Genomic DNA, 14,895 nt, shown 5'->3' with positions numbered 1-14,895 from the left:
TAGCTATAAGCTGCTAATGGTAAAGTGAGCTGATTAAATATATATAAATATATATATATATATATATATATATATATATATATACAGATATAAATATAGATAGATTAATTTAATTAAAAAACTTTCTTGATAAAACTGATTGTTTTTGGAAGATCATTCTGTGTTCTCCCTGTTTATGAAAAAAGATTAATTTCCCTAAGCAAAAGCAGTAGAGCTGCCTATTTCAATTAGCTGAATTGCTCATGGGCATTCCCTATCCTCAAAGAGGTGAGGACTGTTAAACTACTGCCATTAAGTCCTCGTTACTATAGTGGTCAGTATCCCCGCCTGTCACGCGGGAGACCGGGGTTCAATTCCCCGACGGGGAGATGATTCTTTTAAGTTGCCCAACTTATTGAAAAAGATGCACTTACTCATGAAGTAAAATATAGTTGTCATTACACCTGCTTATCACGATTGAGACCAGCGTTGACTTTAGTGATAGCCAAAATGCTTACTGATGTGTTAACTGAAACTCAGAAGATGCTCTCTAAATTTCAATCTCAACTTACTGTTCTTTCAAAAACAATTTATCTCTAAAATACTTGGAAAATGACATGAAACAGTGGTAAATCATGGGCTGCTTATAAACTCTGTGGGACAGGGATAGAAGACAAATCGGTGTTTTTGGTTAGTACTGACCCCTGGTGGCTAATAGCTATAAGCTGCTAATGGTAAAGTGAGCTGATTATATATATATATATATATATACAGACATAAATATAGATAGATTAATTTAATTAAAAAACTTTCTTGATAAAACTGATTGTTTTTGGAAGATCATTCTGTGTTCTCCCTGTTTATGAAAAAAGATGAATTTCCCTAAGCAAAAGCAGTAGAGCTGCCTATTCCATTTAGCTGAATTTGTCATGGGCATTCCCTATCCTCAAAGAGGTGAGGACTGTTAAACTACTGCCATTAAGTCCTCGTTAGTATAGTGGTCAGTATCCCCGCCTGTCACGCGGGAGACCGGGGTTCAATTCCCCGACGGGGAGATGATACTTTTAAGTTGCCCAACTTAATGAAAAAGATGCACTTACTCATGAAGTAAAATATAGTTGTCATTACACCTGCTTATCACGATTGAGACCAGCGTTGACTTTAGTGATAGCCAAAATGCTTACTGATGTGTTAACCGAAACTCAGAAGATGCTCTCTAAATTTCAATCTCAACTTACTGTTCTTTCAAAAACAATTTATCTCTAAAATACTTGGAAAATGACATGAAACAGTGGTAAATCATGGGCTGCTTATAAACTCTGTGGGACAGGGATAGAAGACAAATCGGTGTTTTTGGTTAGTACTGACCCCTGGTGGCTAATAGCTATAAGCTGCTAATGGTAAAGTGAGCTGATTATATATATATATATATATATATACAGACATAAATATAGATAGATTAATTTAATTAAAAAACTTTCTTGATAAAACTGATTGTTTTTGGAAGATCATTCTGTGTTCTCCCTGTTTATGAAAAAAGATGAATTTCCCTAAGCAAAAGCAGTAGAGCTGCCTATTCCAGTTAGCTGAATTTGTCATGGGCATTCCCTATCCTCAAAGAGGTGAGGACTGTTAAACTACTGCCATTAAGTCCTCGTTAGTATAGTGGTCAGTATCCCCGCCTGTCACGCGGGAGACCGGGGTTCAATTCCCCGACGGGGAGATGATACCTTTAAGTTGCCCAACTTAATGAAAAAGATGCACTTACTCATGAAGTAAAATATAGTTGTCATTATACCTGCTTATCACGATTGAGACCAGCGTTGACTTTAGTGATAGCCAAAATGCTTACTGATGTGTTAACTGAAACTCAGAAGATGCTCTCTAAATTTCAATCTCAACTTACTGTTCTTTCAAAAACAATTTATCTCTAAAATACTTGGAAAATGACATGAAACAGTGGTAAATCATGGGCTGCTTATAAACTCTGTGGGACAGGGATAGAAGACAAATCGGTGTTTTTGGTTAGTACTGACCCCTGGTGGCTAATAGCTATAAGCTGCTAATGGTAAAGTGAGCTGATTAAATATATATAAATATATATATATATATATATATATATATATATATACAGATATAAATATAGATAGATTAATTTAATTAAAAAACTTTCTTGATAAAACTGATTGTTTTTGGAAGATCATTCTGTGTTCTCCCTGTTTATGAAAAAAGATGAATTTCCCTAAGCAAAAGCAGTAGAGCTGCCTATTCCAATTAGCTGAATTTGTCATGGGCATTCCCTATCCTCAAAGAGGTGAGGACTGTTAAACTACTGCCATTAAGTCCTCGTTAGTATAGTGGTCAGTATCCCCGCCTGTCACGCGGGAGACCGGGGTTCAATTCCCCGACGGGAGATGATTCTTTTAAGTTGCCCAACTTAATGAAAAAGATGCACTTACTCATGAAGTAAAATATAGTTGTCATTACACCTGCTTATCACGATTGAGACCAGTGTTGACTTTAGTGATAGCCAAAATGCTTACTGATGTGTTAACCAAAACTCAGAAGATGCTCTCTAAATTTCAATCTCAACTTACTGTTCTTTCAAAAACAATTTATCTCTAAAATACTTGGAAAATGACATGAAACAGTGGTAAATCATGGGCTGCTTATAAACTCCGTGGGACAGGGATAGAAGACAAATCGGTGTTTTTGGTTAGTACTGACCCCTGGTGGCTAATAGCTATAAGCTGCTAATGGTAAAGTGAGCTGATTAAATATATATAAATATATATATATATATATATATATATATATATATATACAGATATAAATATAGATAGATTAATTTAATTAAAAAACTTTCTTGATAAAACTGATTGTTTTTGGAAGATCATTCTGTGTTCTCCCTGTTTATGAAAAAAGATTAATTTCCCTAAGCAAAAGCAGTAGAGCTGCCTATTTCAATTAGCTGAATTGCTCATGGGCATTCCCTATCCTCAAAGAGGTGAGGACTGTTAAACTACTGCCATTAAGTCCTCGTTACTATAGTGGTCAGTATCCCCGCCTGTCACGCGGGAGACCGGGGTTCAATTCCCCGACGGGGAGATGATTCTTTTAAGTTGCCCAACTTATTGAAAAAGATGCACTTACTCATGAAGTAAAATATAGTTGTCATTACACCTGCTTATCACGATTGAGACCAGCGTTGACTTTAGTGATAGCCAAAATGCTTACTGATGTGTTAACTGAAACTCAGAAGATGCTCTCTAAATTTCAATCTCAACTTACTGTTCTTTCAAAAACAATTTATCTCTAAAATACTTGGAAAATGACATGAAACAGTGGTAAATCATGGGCTGCTTATAAACTCTGTGGGACAGGGATAGAAGACAAATCGGTGTTTTTGGTTAGTACTGACCCCTGGTGGCTAATAGCTATAAGCTGCTAATGGTAAAGTGAGCTGATTATATATATATATATATATATACAGACATAAATATAGATAGATTAATTTAATTAAAAAACTTTCTTGATAAAACTGATTGTTTTTGGAAGATCATTCTGTGTTCTCCCTGTTTATGAAAAAAGATGAATTTCCCTAAGCAAAAGCAGTAGAGCTGCCTATTCCATTTAGCTGAATTTGTCATGGGCATTCCCTATCCTCAAAGAGGTGAGGACTGTTAAACTACTGCCATTAAGTCCTCGTTAGTATAGTGGTCAGTATCCCCGCCTGTCACGCGGGAGACCGGGGTTCAATTCCCCGACGGGGAGATGATACTTTTAAGTTGCCCAACTTAATGAAAAAGATGCACTTACTCATGAAGTAAAATATAGTTGTCATTACACCTGCTTATCACGATTGAGACCAGCGTTGACTTTAGTGATAGCCAAAATGCTTACTGATGTGTTAACCGAAACTCAGAAGATGCTCTCTAAATTTCAATCTCAACTTACTGTTCTTTCAAAAACAATTTATCTCTAAAATACTTGGAAAATGACATGAAACAGTGGTAAATCATGGGCTGCTTATAAACTCTGTGGGACAGGGATAGAAGACAAATCGGTGTTTTTGGTTAGTACTGACCCCTGGTGGCTAATAGCTATAAGCTGCTAATGGTAAAGTGAGCTGATTATATATATATATATATATATATACAGACATAAATATAGATAGATTAATTTAATTAAAAAACTTTCTTGATAAAACTGATTGTTTTTGGAAGATCATTCTGTGTTCTCCCTGTTTATGAAAAAAGATGAATTTCCCTAAGCAAAAGCAGTAGAGCTGCCTATTCCAGTTAGCTGAATTTGTCATGGGCATTCCCTATCCTCAAAGAGGTGAGGACTGTTAAACTACTGCCATTAAGTCCTCGTTAGTATAGTGGTCAGTATCCCCGCCTGTCACGCGGGAGACCGGGGTTCAATTCCCCGACGGGGAGATGATACCTTTAAGTTGCCCAACTTAATGAAAAAGATGCACTTACTCATGAAGTAAAATATAGTTGTCATTATACCTGCTTATCACGATTGAGACCAGCGTTGACTTTAGTGATAGCCAAAATGCTTACTGATGTGTTAACTGAAACTCAGAAGATGCTCTCTAAATTTCAATCTCAACTTACTGTTCTTTCAAAAACAATTTATCTCTAAAATACTTGGAAAATGACATGAAACAGTGGTAAATCATGGGCTGCTTATAAACTCTGTGGGACAGGGATAGAAGACAAATCGGTGTTTTTGGTTAGTACTGACCCCTGGTGGCTAATAGCTATAAGCTGCTAATGGTAAAGTGAGCTGATTAAATATATATAAATATATATATATATATATATATATATATATATACAGATATAAATATAGATAGATTAATTTAATTAAAAAACTTTCTTGATAAAACTGATTGTTTTTGGAAGATCATTCTGTGTTCTCCCTGTTTATGAAAAAAGATGAATTTCCCTAAGCAAAAGCAGTAGAGCTGCCTATTCCAATTAGCAGAATTGCTCATGGGCATTCCCTATCCTCAAAGAGGTGAGGACTGTTAAACTACTGCCATTAAGTCCTCGTTAGTATAGTGGTCAGTATCCCCGCCTGTCACGCGGGAGACCGGGGTTCAATTCCCCGACGGGGAGATGATTCTTTTAAGTTGCCCAACTTAATGAAAAAGATGCACTTACTCATGAAGTAAAATATAGTTGTCATTACACCTGCTTATCACGATTGAGACCAGTGTTGACTTTAGTGATAGCCAAAATGCTTACTGATGTGTTAACTGAAACTCAGAAGATGCTCTCTAAATTTCAATCTCAACTTACTGTTCTTTCAAAAACAATTTATCTCTAAAATACTTGGAAAATGACATGAAACAGTGGTAAATCATGGGCTGCTTATAAACTCTGTGGGACAGGGATAGAAGACAAATCGGTGTTTTTGGTTAGTACTGACCCCTGGTGGCTAATAGCTATAAGCTGCTAATGGTAAAGTGAGCTGATTATATATATATATATATATATACAGATATAAATATAGATAGATTAATTTAATTAAAAAACTTTCTTGATAAAACTGATTGTTTTTGGAAGATCATTCTGTGTTCTCCCTGTTTATGAAAAAAGATGAATTTCCCTAAGCAAAAGCAGTAGAGCTGCCTATTCCAGTTAGCTGAATTTGTCATGGGCATTCCCTATCCTCAAAGAGGTGAGGACTGTTAAACTACTGCCATTAAGTCCTCGTTAGTATAGTGGTCAGTATCCCCGCCTGTCACGCGGGAGACCGGGGTTCAATTCCCCGACGGGGAGATGATACCTTTAAGTTGCCCAACTTAATGAAAAAGATGCACTTACTCATGAAGTAAAATATAGTTGTCATTACACCTGCTTATCACGATTGAGACCAGCGTTGACTTTAGTGATAGCCAAAATGCTTACTGATGTGTTAACCGAAACTCAGAAGATGCTCTCTAAATTTCAATCTCAACTTACTGTTCTTTCAAAAACAATTTATCTCTAAAATACTTGGAAAATGACATGAAACAGTGGTAAATGATGGGCTGCTTATAAACTCTGTAGGACAGGGATAGAAGACAAATCGGTGTTTTTGGTTAGTACTGACCCCTGGTGGCTAATAGCTATAAGCTGCTAATGGTAAAGTGAGCTGATTATATATATATATATATATATATATACAGATATAAATATAGATAGATTAATTTAATTAAAAAACTTTCTTGATAAAACTGATTGTTTTTGGAAGATCATTCTGTGTTCTCCCTGTTTATGAAAAAAGATGAATTTCCCTAAGCAAAAGCAGTAGAGCTGCCTATTCCAATTAGCTGAATTTGTCATGGGCATTCCCTATCCTCAAAGAGGTGAGGACTGTTAAACTACTGCCATTAAGTCCTCGTTAGTATAGTGGTCAGTATCCCCGCCTGTCACGCGGGAGACCGGGGTTCAATTCCCCGACGGGAGATGATTCTTTTAAGTTGCCCAACTTAATGAAAAAGATGCACTTACTCATGAAGTAAAATATAGTTGTCATTACACCTGCTTATCACGATTGAGACCAGTGTTGACTTTAGTGATAGCCAAAATGCTTACTGATGTGTTAACCAAAACTCAGAAGATGCTCTCTAAATTTCAATCTCAACTTACTGTTCTTTCAAAAACAATTTATCTCTAAAATACTTGGAAAATGACATGAAACAGTGGTAAATCATGGGCTGCTTATAAACTCCGTGGGACAGGGATAGAAGACAAATCGGTGTTTTTGGTTAGTACTGACCCCTGGTGGCTAATAGCTATAAGCTGCTAATGGTAAAGTGAGCTGATTAAATATATATAAATATATATATATATATATATATATATATATATATATACAGATATAAATATAGATAGATTAATTTAATTAAAAAACTTTCTTGATAAAACTGATTGTTTTTGGAAGATCATTCTGTGTTCTCCCTGTTTATGAAAAAAGATTAATTTCCCTAAGCAAAAGCAGTAGAGCTGCCTATTTCAATTAGCTGAATTGCTCATGGGCATTCCCTATCCTCAAAGAGGTGAGGACTGTTAAACTACTGCCATTAAGTCCTCGTTACTATAGTGGTCAGTATCCCCGCCTGTCACGCGGGAGACCGGGGTTCAATTCCCCGACGGGGAGATGATTCTTTTAAGTTGCCCAACTTATTGAAAAAGATGCACTTACTCATGAAGTAAAATATAGTTGTCATTACACCTGCTTATCACGATTGAGACCAGCGTTGACTTTAGTGATAGCCAAAATGCTTACTGATGTGTTAACTGAAACTCAGAAGATGCTCTCTAAATTTCAATCTCAACTTACTGTTCTTTCAAAAACAATTTATCTCTAAAATACTTGGAAAATGACATGAAACAGTGGTAAATCATGGGCTGCTTATAAACTCTGTGGGACAGGGATAGAAGACAAATCGGTGTTTTTGGTTAGTACTGACCCCTGGTGGCTAATAGCTATAAGCTGCTAATGGTAAAGTGAGCTGATTATATATATATATATATATATACAGACATAAATATAGATAGATTAATTTAATTAAAAAACTTTCTTGATAAAACTGATTGTTTTTGGAAGATCATTCTGTGTTCTCCCTGTTTATGAAAAAAGATGAATTTCCCTAAGCAAAAGCAGTAGAGCTGCCTATTCCATTTAGCTGAATTTGTCATGGGCATTCCCTATCCTCAAAGAGGTGAGGACTGTTAAACTACTGCCATTAAGTCCTCGTTAGTATAGTGGTCAGTATCCCCGCCTGTCACGCGGGAGACCGGGGTTCAATTCCCCGACGGGGAGATGATACTTTTAAGTTGCCCAACTTAATGAAAAAGATGCACTTACTCATGAAGTAAAATATAGTTGTCATTACACCTGCTTATCACGATTGAGACCAGCGTTGACTTTAGTGATAGCCAAAATGCTTACTGATGTGTTAACCGAAACTCAGAAGATGCTCTCTAAATTTCAATCTCAACTTACTGTTCTTTCAAAAACAATTTATCTCTAAAATACTTGGAAAATGACATGAAACAGTGGTAAATCATGGGCTGCTTATAAACTCTGTGGGACAGGGATAGAAGACAAATCGGTGTTTTTGGTTAGTACTGACCCCTGGTGGCTAATAGCTATAAGCTGCTAATGGTAAAGTGAGCTGATTATATATATATATATATATATATACAGACATAAATATAGATAGATTAATTTAATTAAAAAACTTTCTTGATAAAACTGATTGTTTTTGGAAGATCATTCTGTGTTCTCCCTGTTTATGAAAAAAGATGAATTTCCCTAAGCAAAAGCAGTAGAGCTGCCTATTCCAGTTAGCTGAATTTGTCATGGGCATTCCCTATCCTCAAAGAGGTGAGGACTGTTAAACTACTGCCATTAAGTCCTCGTTAGTATAGTGGTCAGTATCCCCGCCTGTCACGCGGGAGACCGGGGTTCAATTCCCCGACGGGGAGATGATACCTTTAAGTTGCCCAACTTAATGAAAAAGATGCACTTACTCATGAAGTAAAATATAGTTGTCATTATACCTGCTTATCACGATTGAGACCAGCGTTGACTTTAGTGATAGCCAAAATGCTTACTGATGTGTTAACTGAAACTCAGAAGATGCTCTCTAAATTTCAATCTCAACTTACTGTTCTTTCAAAAACAATTTATCTCTAAAATACTTGGAAAATGACATGAAACAGTGGTAAATCATGGGCTGCTTATAAACTCTGTGGGACAGGGATAGAAGACAAATCGGTGTTTTTGGTTAGTACTGACCCCTGGTGGCTAATAGCTATAAGCTGCTAATGGTAAAGTGAGCTGATTAAATATATATAAATATATATATATATATATATATATATATATATACAGATATAAATATAGATAGATTAATTTAATTAAAAAACTTTCTTGATAAAACTGATTGTTTTTGGAAGATCATTCTGTGTTCTCCCTGTTTATGAAAAAAGATGAATTTCCCTAAGCAAAAGCAGTAGAGCTGCCTATTCCAATTAGCAGAATTGCTCATGGGCATTCCCTATCCTCAAAGAGGTGAGGACTGTTAAACTACTGCCATTAAGTCCTCGTTAGTATAGTGGTCAGTATCCCCGCCTGTCACGCGGGAGACCGGGGTTCAATTCCCCGACGGGGAGATGATTCTTTTAAGTTGCCCAACTTAATGAAAAAGATGCACTTACTCATGAAGTAAAATATAGTTGTCATTACACCTGCTTATCACGATTGAGACCAGTGTTGACTTTAGTGATAGCCAAAATGCTTACTGATGTGTTAACTGAAACTCAGAAGATGCTCTCTAAATTTCAATCTCAACTTACTGTTCTTTCAAAAACAATTTATCTCTAAAATACTTGGAAAATGACATGAAACAGTGGTAAATCATGGGCTGCTTATAAACTCTGTGGGACAGGGATAGAAGACAAATCGGTGTTTTTGGTTAGTACTGACCCCTGGTGGCTAATAGCTATAAGCTGCTAATGGTAAAGTGAGCTGATTAAATATATATATATATATATATATATATATATATATATATATATATACAGATATAAATATAGATAGATTAATTTAATTTAAAAACTTTCTTGATAAAACTGATTGTTTTTGGAAGATCATTCTGTGTTCTCCCTGTTTATGAAAAAAGATTAATTTCCCTAAGCAAAAGCATTAGAGCTGCCTATTCCAATTAGCTGAATTGCTCATGGGCATTCCCTATCCTCAAAGAGGTGAGGACTGTTAAACTACTGCCATTAAGTCCTCGTTAGTATAGTGGTCAGTATCCCCGCCTGTCACGCGGGAGACCGGGGTTCAATTTCCCGACGGGGAGATGATTCTTTTAAGTTGCCCAACTTAATGAAAAAGATGCACTTACTCATGAAGTAAAATATAGTTGTCATTACACCTGCTTATCACGATTGAGACCAGTGTTGACTTTAGTGATAGCCAAAATGCTTACTCATGTGTTAACCGAAACTCAGAAGATGCTCTCTCAATTTCAATCTCAACTTACTGTTCTTTCAAAAACAATTTATCTCTAAAATACTTGGAAAATGACATGAAACAGTGGTAAAACATGGGCTGCTTATAAACTCTGTGGGACAGGGATAGAAGACAAATCGGTGTTTTTGGTTAGTACTGACCCCTGGTGGCTAATAGCTATAAGCTGCTAATGGTAAAGTGAGCTGATTATATATATATATATATATACAGATATAAATATAGATAGATTAATTTAATTAAAAAACTTTCTTGATAAAACTGATTGTTTTTGGAAGATCATTCTGTGTTCTCCCTGTTTATGAAAAAAGATGAATTTCCCTAAGCAAAAGCAGTAGAGCTGCCTATTCCAGTTAGCTGAATTTGTCATGGGCATTCCCTATCCTCAAAGAGGTGAGGACTGTTAAACTACTGCCATTAAGTCCTCGTTAGTATAGTGGTCAGTATCCCCGCCTGTCACGCGGGAGACCGGGGTTCAATTCCCTGACGGGGAGATGATTCTTTTAAGTTGCCCAACTTAATGAAAAAGATGCACTTACTCATGAAGTAAAATATAGTTGTCATTACACCTGCTTATCACGATTGAGACCAGTGTTGACTTTAGTGATAGCCAAAATGCTTACTGATGTGTTAACCGAAACTCAGAAGATGCTCTCTAAATTTCAATCTCAACTTACTGTTCTTTCAAAAACAATTTATCTCTAAAATACTTGGAAAATGACATGAAACAGTGGTAAATCATGGGCTGCTTATAAACTCTGTGGGACAGGGATAGAAGACAAATCGGTGTTTTTGGTTAGTACTGACCCCTGGTGGCTAATAGCTATAAGCTGCTAATGGTAAAGTGAGCTGATTATATATATATATATATATATACAGATATAAATATAGATAGATTAATTTAATTAAAAAACTTTCTTGATAAAACTGATTGTTTTTGGAAGATCATTCTGTGTTCTCCCTGTTTATGAAAAAAGATGAATTTCCCTAAGCAAAAGCAGTAGAGCTGCCTATTCCAGTTAGCTGAATTTGTCATGGGCATTCCCTATCCTCAAAGAGGTGAGGACTGTTAAACTACTGCCATTAAGTCCTCGTTAGTATAGTGGTCAGTATCCCCGCCTGTCACGCGGGAGACCGGGGTTCAATTCCCCGACGGGGAGATGATACCTTTAAATTGCCCAACTTAATGAAAAAGATGCACTTACTCATGAAGTAAAATATAGTTGTCATTACACCTGCTTATCACGATTGAGACCAGCGTTGACTTTAGTGATAGCCAAAATGCTTACTGATGTGTTAACCGAAACTCAGAAGATGCTCTCTAAATTTCAATCTCAACTTACTGTTCTTTCAAAAACAATTTATCTCTAAAATACTTGGAAAATGACATGAAACAGTGGTAAATCATGGGCTGCTTATAAACTCTGTAGGACAGGGATAGAAGACAAATCGGTGTTTTTGGTTAGTACTGACCCCTGGTGGCTAATAGCTATAAGCTGCTAATGGTAAAGTGAGCTGATTATATATATATATATATATATACAGATATAAATATAGATAGATTAATTTAATTAAAAAACTTTCTTGATAAAACTGATTGTTTTTGGAAGATCATTCTGTGTTCTCCCTGTTTATGAAAAAAGATGAATTTCCCTAAGCAAAAGCAGTAGAGCTGCCTATTCCAATTAGCTGAATTTGTCATGGGCATTCCCTATCCTCAAAGAGGTGAGGACTGTTAAACTACTGCCATTAAGTCCTCGTTAGTATAGTGGTCAGTATCCCCGCCTGTCACGCGGGAGACCGGGGTTCAATTCCCCGACGGGAGATGATTCTTTTAAGTTGCCCAACTTAATGAAAAAGATGCACTTACTCATGAAGTAAAATATAGTTGTCATTACACCTGCTTATCACGATTGAGACCAGTGTTGACTTTAGTGATAGCCAAAATGCTTACTGATGTGTTAACCAAAACTCAGAAGATGCTCTCTAAATTTCAATCTCAACTTACTGTTCTTTCAAAAACAATTTATCTCTAAAATACTTGGAAAATGACATGAAACAGTGGTAAATCATGGGCTGCTTATAAACTCCGTGGGACAGGGATAGAAGACAAATCGGTGTTTTTGGTTAGTACTGACCCCTGGTGGCTAATAGCTATAAGCTGCTAATGGTAAAGTGAGCTGATTAAATATATATAAATATATATATATATATATATATATATATATATATATACAGATATAAATATAGATAGATTAATTTAATTAAAAAACTTTCTTGATAAAACTGATTGTTTTTGGAAGATCATTCTGTGTTCTCCCTGTTTATGAAAAAAGATTAATTTCCCTAAGCAAAAGCAGTAGAGCTGCCTATTCCAATTAGCTGAATTTGTCATGGGCATTCCCTATCCTCAAAGAGGTGAGGACTGTTAAACTACTGCCATTAAGTCCTCGTTAGTATAGTGGTCAGTATCCCCGCCTGTCACGCGGGAGACCGGGGTTCAATTTCCCGACGGGGAGATGATTCTTTTAAGTTGCCCAACTTAATGAAAAAGATGCACTTACTCATGAAGTAAAATATAGTTGTCATTACACCTGCTTATCACGATTGAGACCAGTGTTGACTTTAGTGATAGCCAAAATGCTTACTGATGTGTTAACCGAAACTCAGAAGATGCTCTCTAAATTTCAATCTCAACTTACTGTTCTTTCAAAAACAATTTATCTCTAAAATACTTGGAAAATGACATGAAACAGTGGTAAATCATGGGCTGCTTATAAACTCTGTGGGACAGGGATAGAAGACAAATCGGTGTTTTTGGTTAGTACTGACCCCTGGTGGCTAATAGCTATAAGCTGCTAATGGTAAAGTGAGCTGATTATATATATATATATATATATACAGATATAAATATAGATAGATTAATTTAATTAAAAAACTTTCTTGATAAAACTGATTGTTTTTGGAAGATCATTCTGTGTTCTCCCTGTTTATGAAAAAAGATGAATTTCCCTAAGCAAAAGCAGTAGAGCTGCCTATTCCAGTTAGCTGAATTTGTCATGGGCATTCCCTATCCTCAAAGAGGTGAGGACTGTTAAACTACTGCCATTAAGTCCTCGTTAGTATAGTGGTCAGTATCCCCGCCTGTCACGCGGGAGACCGGGGTTCAATTCCCCGACGGGGAGATGATACCTTTAAGTTGCCCAACTTAATGAAAAAGATGCACTTACTCATGAAGTAAAATATAGTTGTCATTACACCTGCTTATCACGATTGAGACCAGCGTTGACTTTAGTGATAGCCAAAATGCTTACTGATGTGTTAACCGAAACTCAGAAGATGCTCTCTAAATTTCAATCTCAACTTACTGTTCTTTCAAAAACAATTTATCTCTAAAATACTTGGAAAATGACATGAAACAGTGGTAAATCATGGGCTGCTTATAAACTCTGTAGGACAGGGATAGAAGACAAATCGGTGTTTTTGGTTAGTACTGACCCCTGGTGGCTAATAGCTATAAGCTGCTAATGGTAAAGTGAGCTGATTATATATATATATATATATATACAGATATAAATATAGATAGATTAATTTAATTAAAAAACTTTCTTGATAAAACTGATTGTTTTTGGAAGATCATTCTGTGTTCTCCCTGTTTATGAAAAAAGATGAATTTCCCTAAGCAAAAGCAGTAGAGCTGCCTATTCCAATTAGCTGAATTTGTCATGGGCATTCCCTATCCTCAAAGAGGTGAGGACTGTTAAACTACTGCCATTAAGTCCTCGTTAGTATAGTGGTCAGTATCCCCGCCTGTCACGCGGGAGACCGGGGTTCAATTCCCCGACGGGAGATGATTCTTTTAAGTTGCCCAACTTAATGAAAAAGATGCACTTACTCATGAAGTAAAATATAGTTGTCATTACACCTGCTTATCACGATTGAGACCAGTGTTGACTTTAGTGATAGCCAAAATGCTTACTGATGTGTTAACCAAAACTCAGAAGATGCTCTCTAAATTTCAATCTCAACTTACTGTTCTTTCAAAAACAATTTATCTCTAAAATACTTGGAAAATGACATGAAACAGTGGTAAATCATGGGCTGCTTATAAACTCCGTGGGACAGGGATAGAAGACAAATCGGTGTTTTTGGTTAGTACTGACCCCTGGTGGCTAATAGCTATAAGCTGCTAATGGTAAAGTGAGCTGATTAAATATATATAAATATATATATATATATATATATATATATATATATATACAGATATAAATATAGATAGATTAATTTAATTAAAAAACTTTCTTGATAAAACTGATTGTTTTTGGAAGATCATTCTGTGTTCTCCCTGTTTATGAAAAAAGATGAATTTCCCTAAGCAAAAGCAGTAGAGCTGCCTATTCCAGTTAGCTGAATTTGTCATGGGCATTCCCTATCCTCAAAGAGGTGAGGACTGTTAAACTACTGCCATTAAGTCCTCGTTAGTATAGTGGTCAGTATCCCCGCCTGTCACGCGGGAGACCGGGGTTCAATTCCCCGACGGGGAGATGATACCTTTAAGTTGCCCAACTTAATGAAAAAGATGCACTTACTCATGAAGTAAAATATAGTTGTCATTACACCTGCTTATCACGATTGAGACCAGCGTTGACTTTAGTGATAGCCAAAATGCTTACTGATGTGTTAACCGAAACTCAGAAGATGCTCTCTAAATTTCAATCTCAACTTACTGTTCTTTCAAAAACAATTTATCTCTAAAATACTTGGAAAATGACATGAAACAGTGGTAAATCATGGGCTGCTTATAAACTCTGTAGGACAGGGATAGAAGACAAATCGGTGTTTTTGGTTAGTACTGACCCCTGGTGGCTA

The 14,895-nt window shown here is 36.1% G+C and overlaps 22 non-coding genes across 22 annotated transcripts; all 22 read left to right on the top strand.

The window, feature by feature from the left end:
- Positions 1-296: 296 nt before the first annotated feature.
- Positions 297-368, top strand: TRNAD-GUC (transfer RNA aspartic acid (anticodon GUC)). Its single transcript has one exon. It is a non-coding gene; the product is annotated as a tRNA-Asp (tRNA).
- Positions 369-962: 594 nt separating this feature from the next.
- TRNAD-GUC (transfer RNA aspartic acid (anticodon GUC)) lies at positions 963-1,034 on the top strand. Its single transcript has one exon. It is a non-coding gene; the product is annotated as a tRNA-Asp (tRNA).
- A 596-nt stretch (positions 1,035-1,630) lies between these two features.
- TRNAD-GUC (transfer RNA aspartic acid (anticodon GUC)) lies at positions 1,631-1,702 on the top strand. The gene has a single exon. It is a non-coding gene; the product is annotated as a tRNA-Asp (tRNA).
- A 620-nt stretch (positions 1,703-2,322) lies between these two features.
- Positions 2,323-2,395, top strand: TRNAD-GUC (transfer RNA aspartic acid (anticodon GUC)). Its single transcript has one exon. It is a non-coding gene; the product is annotated as a tRNA-Asp (tRNA).
- Positions 2,396-3,015: 620 nt separating this feature from the next.
- TRNAD-GUC (transfer RNA aspartic acid (anticodon GUC)) lies at positions 3,016-3,087 on the top strand. The gene has a single exon. It is a non-coding gene; the product is annotated as a tRNA-Asp (tRNA).
- Positions 3,088-3,681: 594 nt separating this feature from the next.
- On the top strand, positions 3,682-3,753 carry TRNAD-GUC (transfer RNA aspartic acid (anticodon GUC)). Its single transcript has one exon. It is a non-coding gene; the product is annotated as a tRNA-Asp (tRNA).
- A 596-nt stretch (positions 3,754-4,349) lies between these two features.
- Positions 4,350-4,421, top strand: TRNAD-GUC (transfer RNA aspartic acid (anticodon GUC)). Its single transcript has one exon. It is a non-coding gene; the product is annotated as a tRNA-Asp (tRNA).
- Positions 4,422-5,039: 618 nt separating this feature from the next.
- Positions 5,040-5,111, top strand: TRNAD-GUC (transfer RNA aspartic acid (anticodon GUC)). Its single transcript has one exon. It is a non-coding gene; the product is annotated as a tRNA-Asp (tRNA).
- Positions 5,112-5,705: 594 nt separating this feature from the next.
- On the top strand, positions 5,706-5,777 carry TRNAD-GUC (transfer RNA aspartic acid (anticodon GUC)). Its single transcript has one exon. It is a non-coding gene; the product is annotated as a tRNA-Asp (tRNA).
- Positions 5,778-6,375: 598 nt separating this feature from the next.
- Positions 6,376-6,448, top strand: TRNAD-GUC (transfer RNA aspartic acid (anticodon GUC)). Its single transcript has one exon. It is a non-coding gene; the product is annotated as a tRNA-Asp (tRNA).
- A 620-nt stretch (positions 6,449-7,068) lies between these two features.
- Positions 7,069-7,140, top strand: TRNAD-GUC (transfer RNA aspartic acid (anticodon GUC)). Its single transcript has one exon. It is a non-coding gene; the product is annotated as a tRNA-Asp (tRNA).
- A 594-nt stretch (positions 7,141-7,734) lies between these two features.
- On the top strand, positions 7,735-7,806 carry TRNAD-GUC (transfer RNA aspartic acid (anticodon GUC)). The gene has a single exon. It is a non-coding gene; the product is annotated as a tRNA-Asp (tRNA).
- A 596-nt stretch (positions 7,807-8,402) lies between these two features.
- On the top strand, positions 8,403-8,474 carry TRNAD-GUC (transfer RNA aspartic acid (anticodon GUC)). Its single transcript has one exon. It is a non-coding gene; the product is annotated as a tRNA-Asp (tRNA).
- Positions 8,475-9,092: 618 nt separating this feature from the next.
- TRNAD-GUC (transfer RNA aspartic acid (anticodon GUC)) lies at positions 9,093-9,164 on the top strand. Its single transcript has one exon. It is a non-coding gene; the product is annotated as a tRNA-Asp (tRNA).
- A 620-nt stretch (positions 9,165-9,784) lies between these two features.
- TRNAD-GUC (transfer RNA aspartic acid (anticodon GUC)) lies at positions 9,785-9,856 on the top strand. Its single transcript has one exon. It is a non-coding gene; the product is annotated as a tRNA-Asp (tRNA).
- A 592-nt stretch (positions 9,857-10,448) lies between these two features.
- On the top strand, positions 10,449-10,520 carry TRNAD-GUC (transfer RNA aspartic acid (anticodon GUC)). Its single transcript has one exon. It is a non-coding gene; the product is annotated as a tRNA-Asp (tRNA).
- A 594-nt stretch (positions 10,521-11,114) lies between these two features.
- On the top strand, positions 11,115-11,186 carry TRNAD-GUC (transfer RNA aspartic acid (anticodon GUC)). Its single transcript has one exon. It is a non-coding gene; the product is annotated as a tRNA-Asp (tRNA).
- A 594-nt stretch (positions 11,187-11,780) lies between these two features.
- TRNAD-GUC (transfer RNA aspartic acid (anticodon GUC)) lies at positions 11,781-11,853 on the top strand. The gene has a single exon. It is a non-coding gene; the product is annotated as a tRNA-Asp (tRNA).
- Positions 11,854-12,473: 620 nt separating this feature from the next.
- On the top strand, positions 12,474-12,545 carry TRNAD-GUC (transfer RNA aspartic acid (anticodon GUC)). The gene has a single exon. It is a non-coding gene; the product is annotated as a tRNA-Asp (tRNA).
- Positions 12,546-13,139: 594 nt separating this feature from the next.
- Positions 13,140-13,211, top strand: TRNAD-GUC (transfer RNA aspartic acid (anticodon GUC)). The gene has a single exon. It is a non-coding gene; the product is annotated as a tRNA-Asp (tRNA).
- Positions 13,212-13,805: 594 nt separating this feature from the next.
- TRNAD-GUC (transfer RNA aspartic acid (anticodon GUC)) lies at positions 13,806-13,878 on the top strand. The gene has a single exon. It is a non-coding gene; the product is annotated as a tRNA-Asp (tRNA).
- Positions 13,879-14,498: 620 nt separating this feature from the next.
- TRNAD-GUC (transfer RNA aspartic acid (anticodon GUC)) lies at positions 14,499-14,570 on the top strand. The gene has a single exon. It is a non-coding gene; the product is annotated as a tRNA-Asp (tRNA).
- Positions 14,571-14,895: the final 325 nt, after the last annotated feature.

This window comes from Pleurodeles waltl, unplaced genomic scaffold (genome assembly GCF_031143425.1).
Source record: "Pleurodeles waltl isolate 20211129_DDA unplaced genomic scaffold, aPleWal1.hap1.20221129 scaffold_70, whole genome shotgun sequence".
NCBI lineage: Eukaryota > Metazoa > Chordata > Amphibia > Caudata > Salamandridae > Pleurodeles > Pleurodeles waltl.
This window is presented reverse-complemented; position numbering and strand designations above follow the sequence as displayed.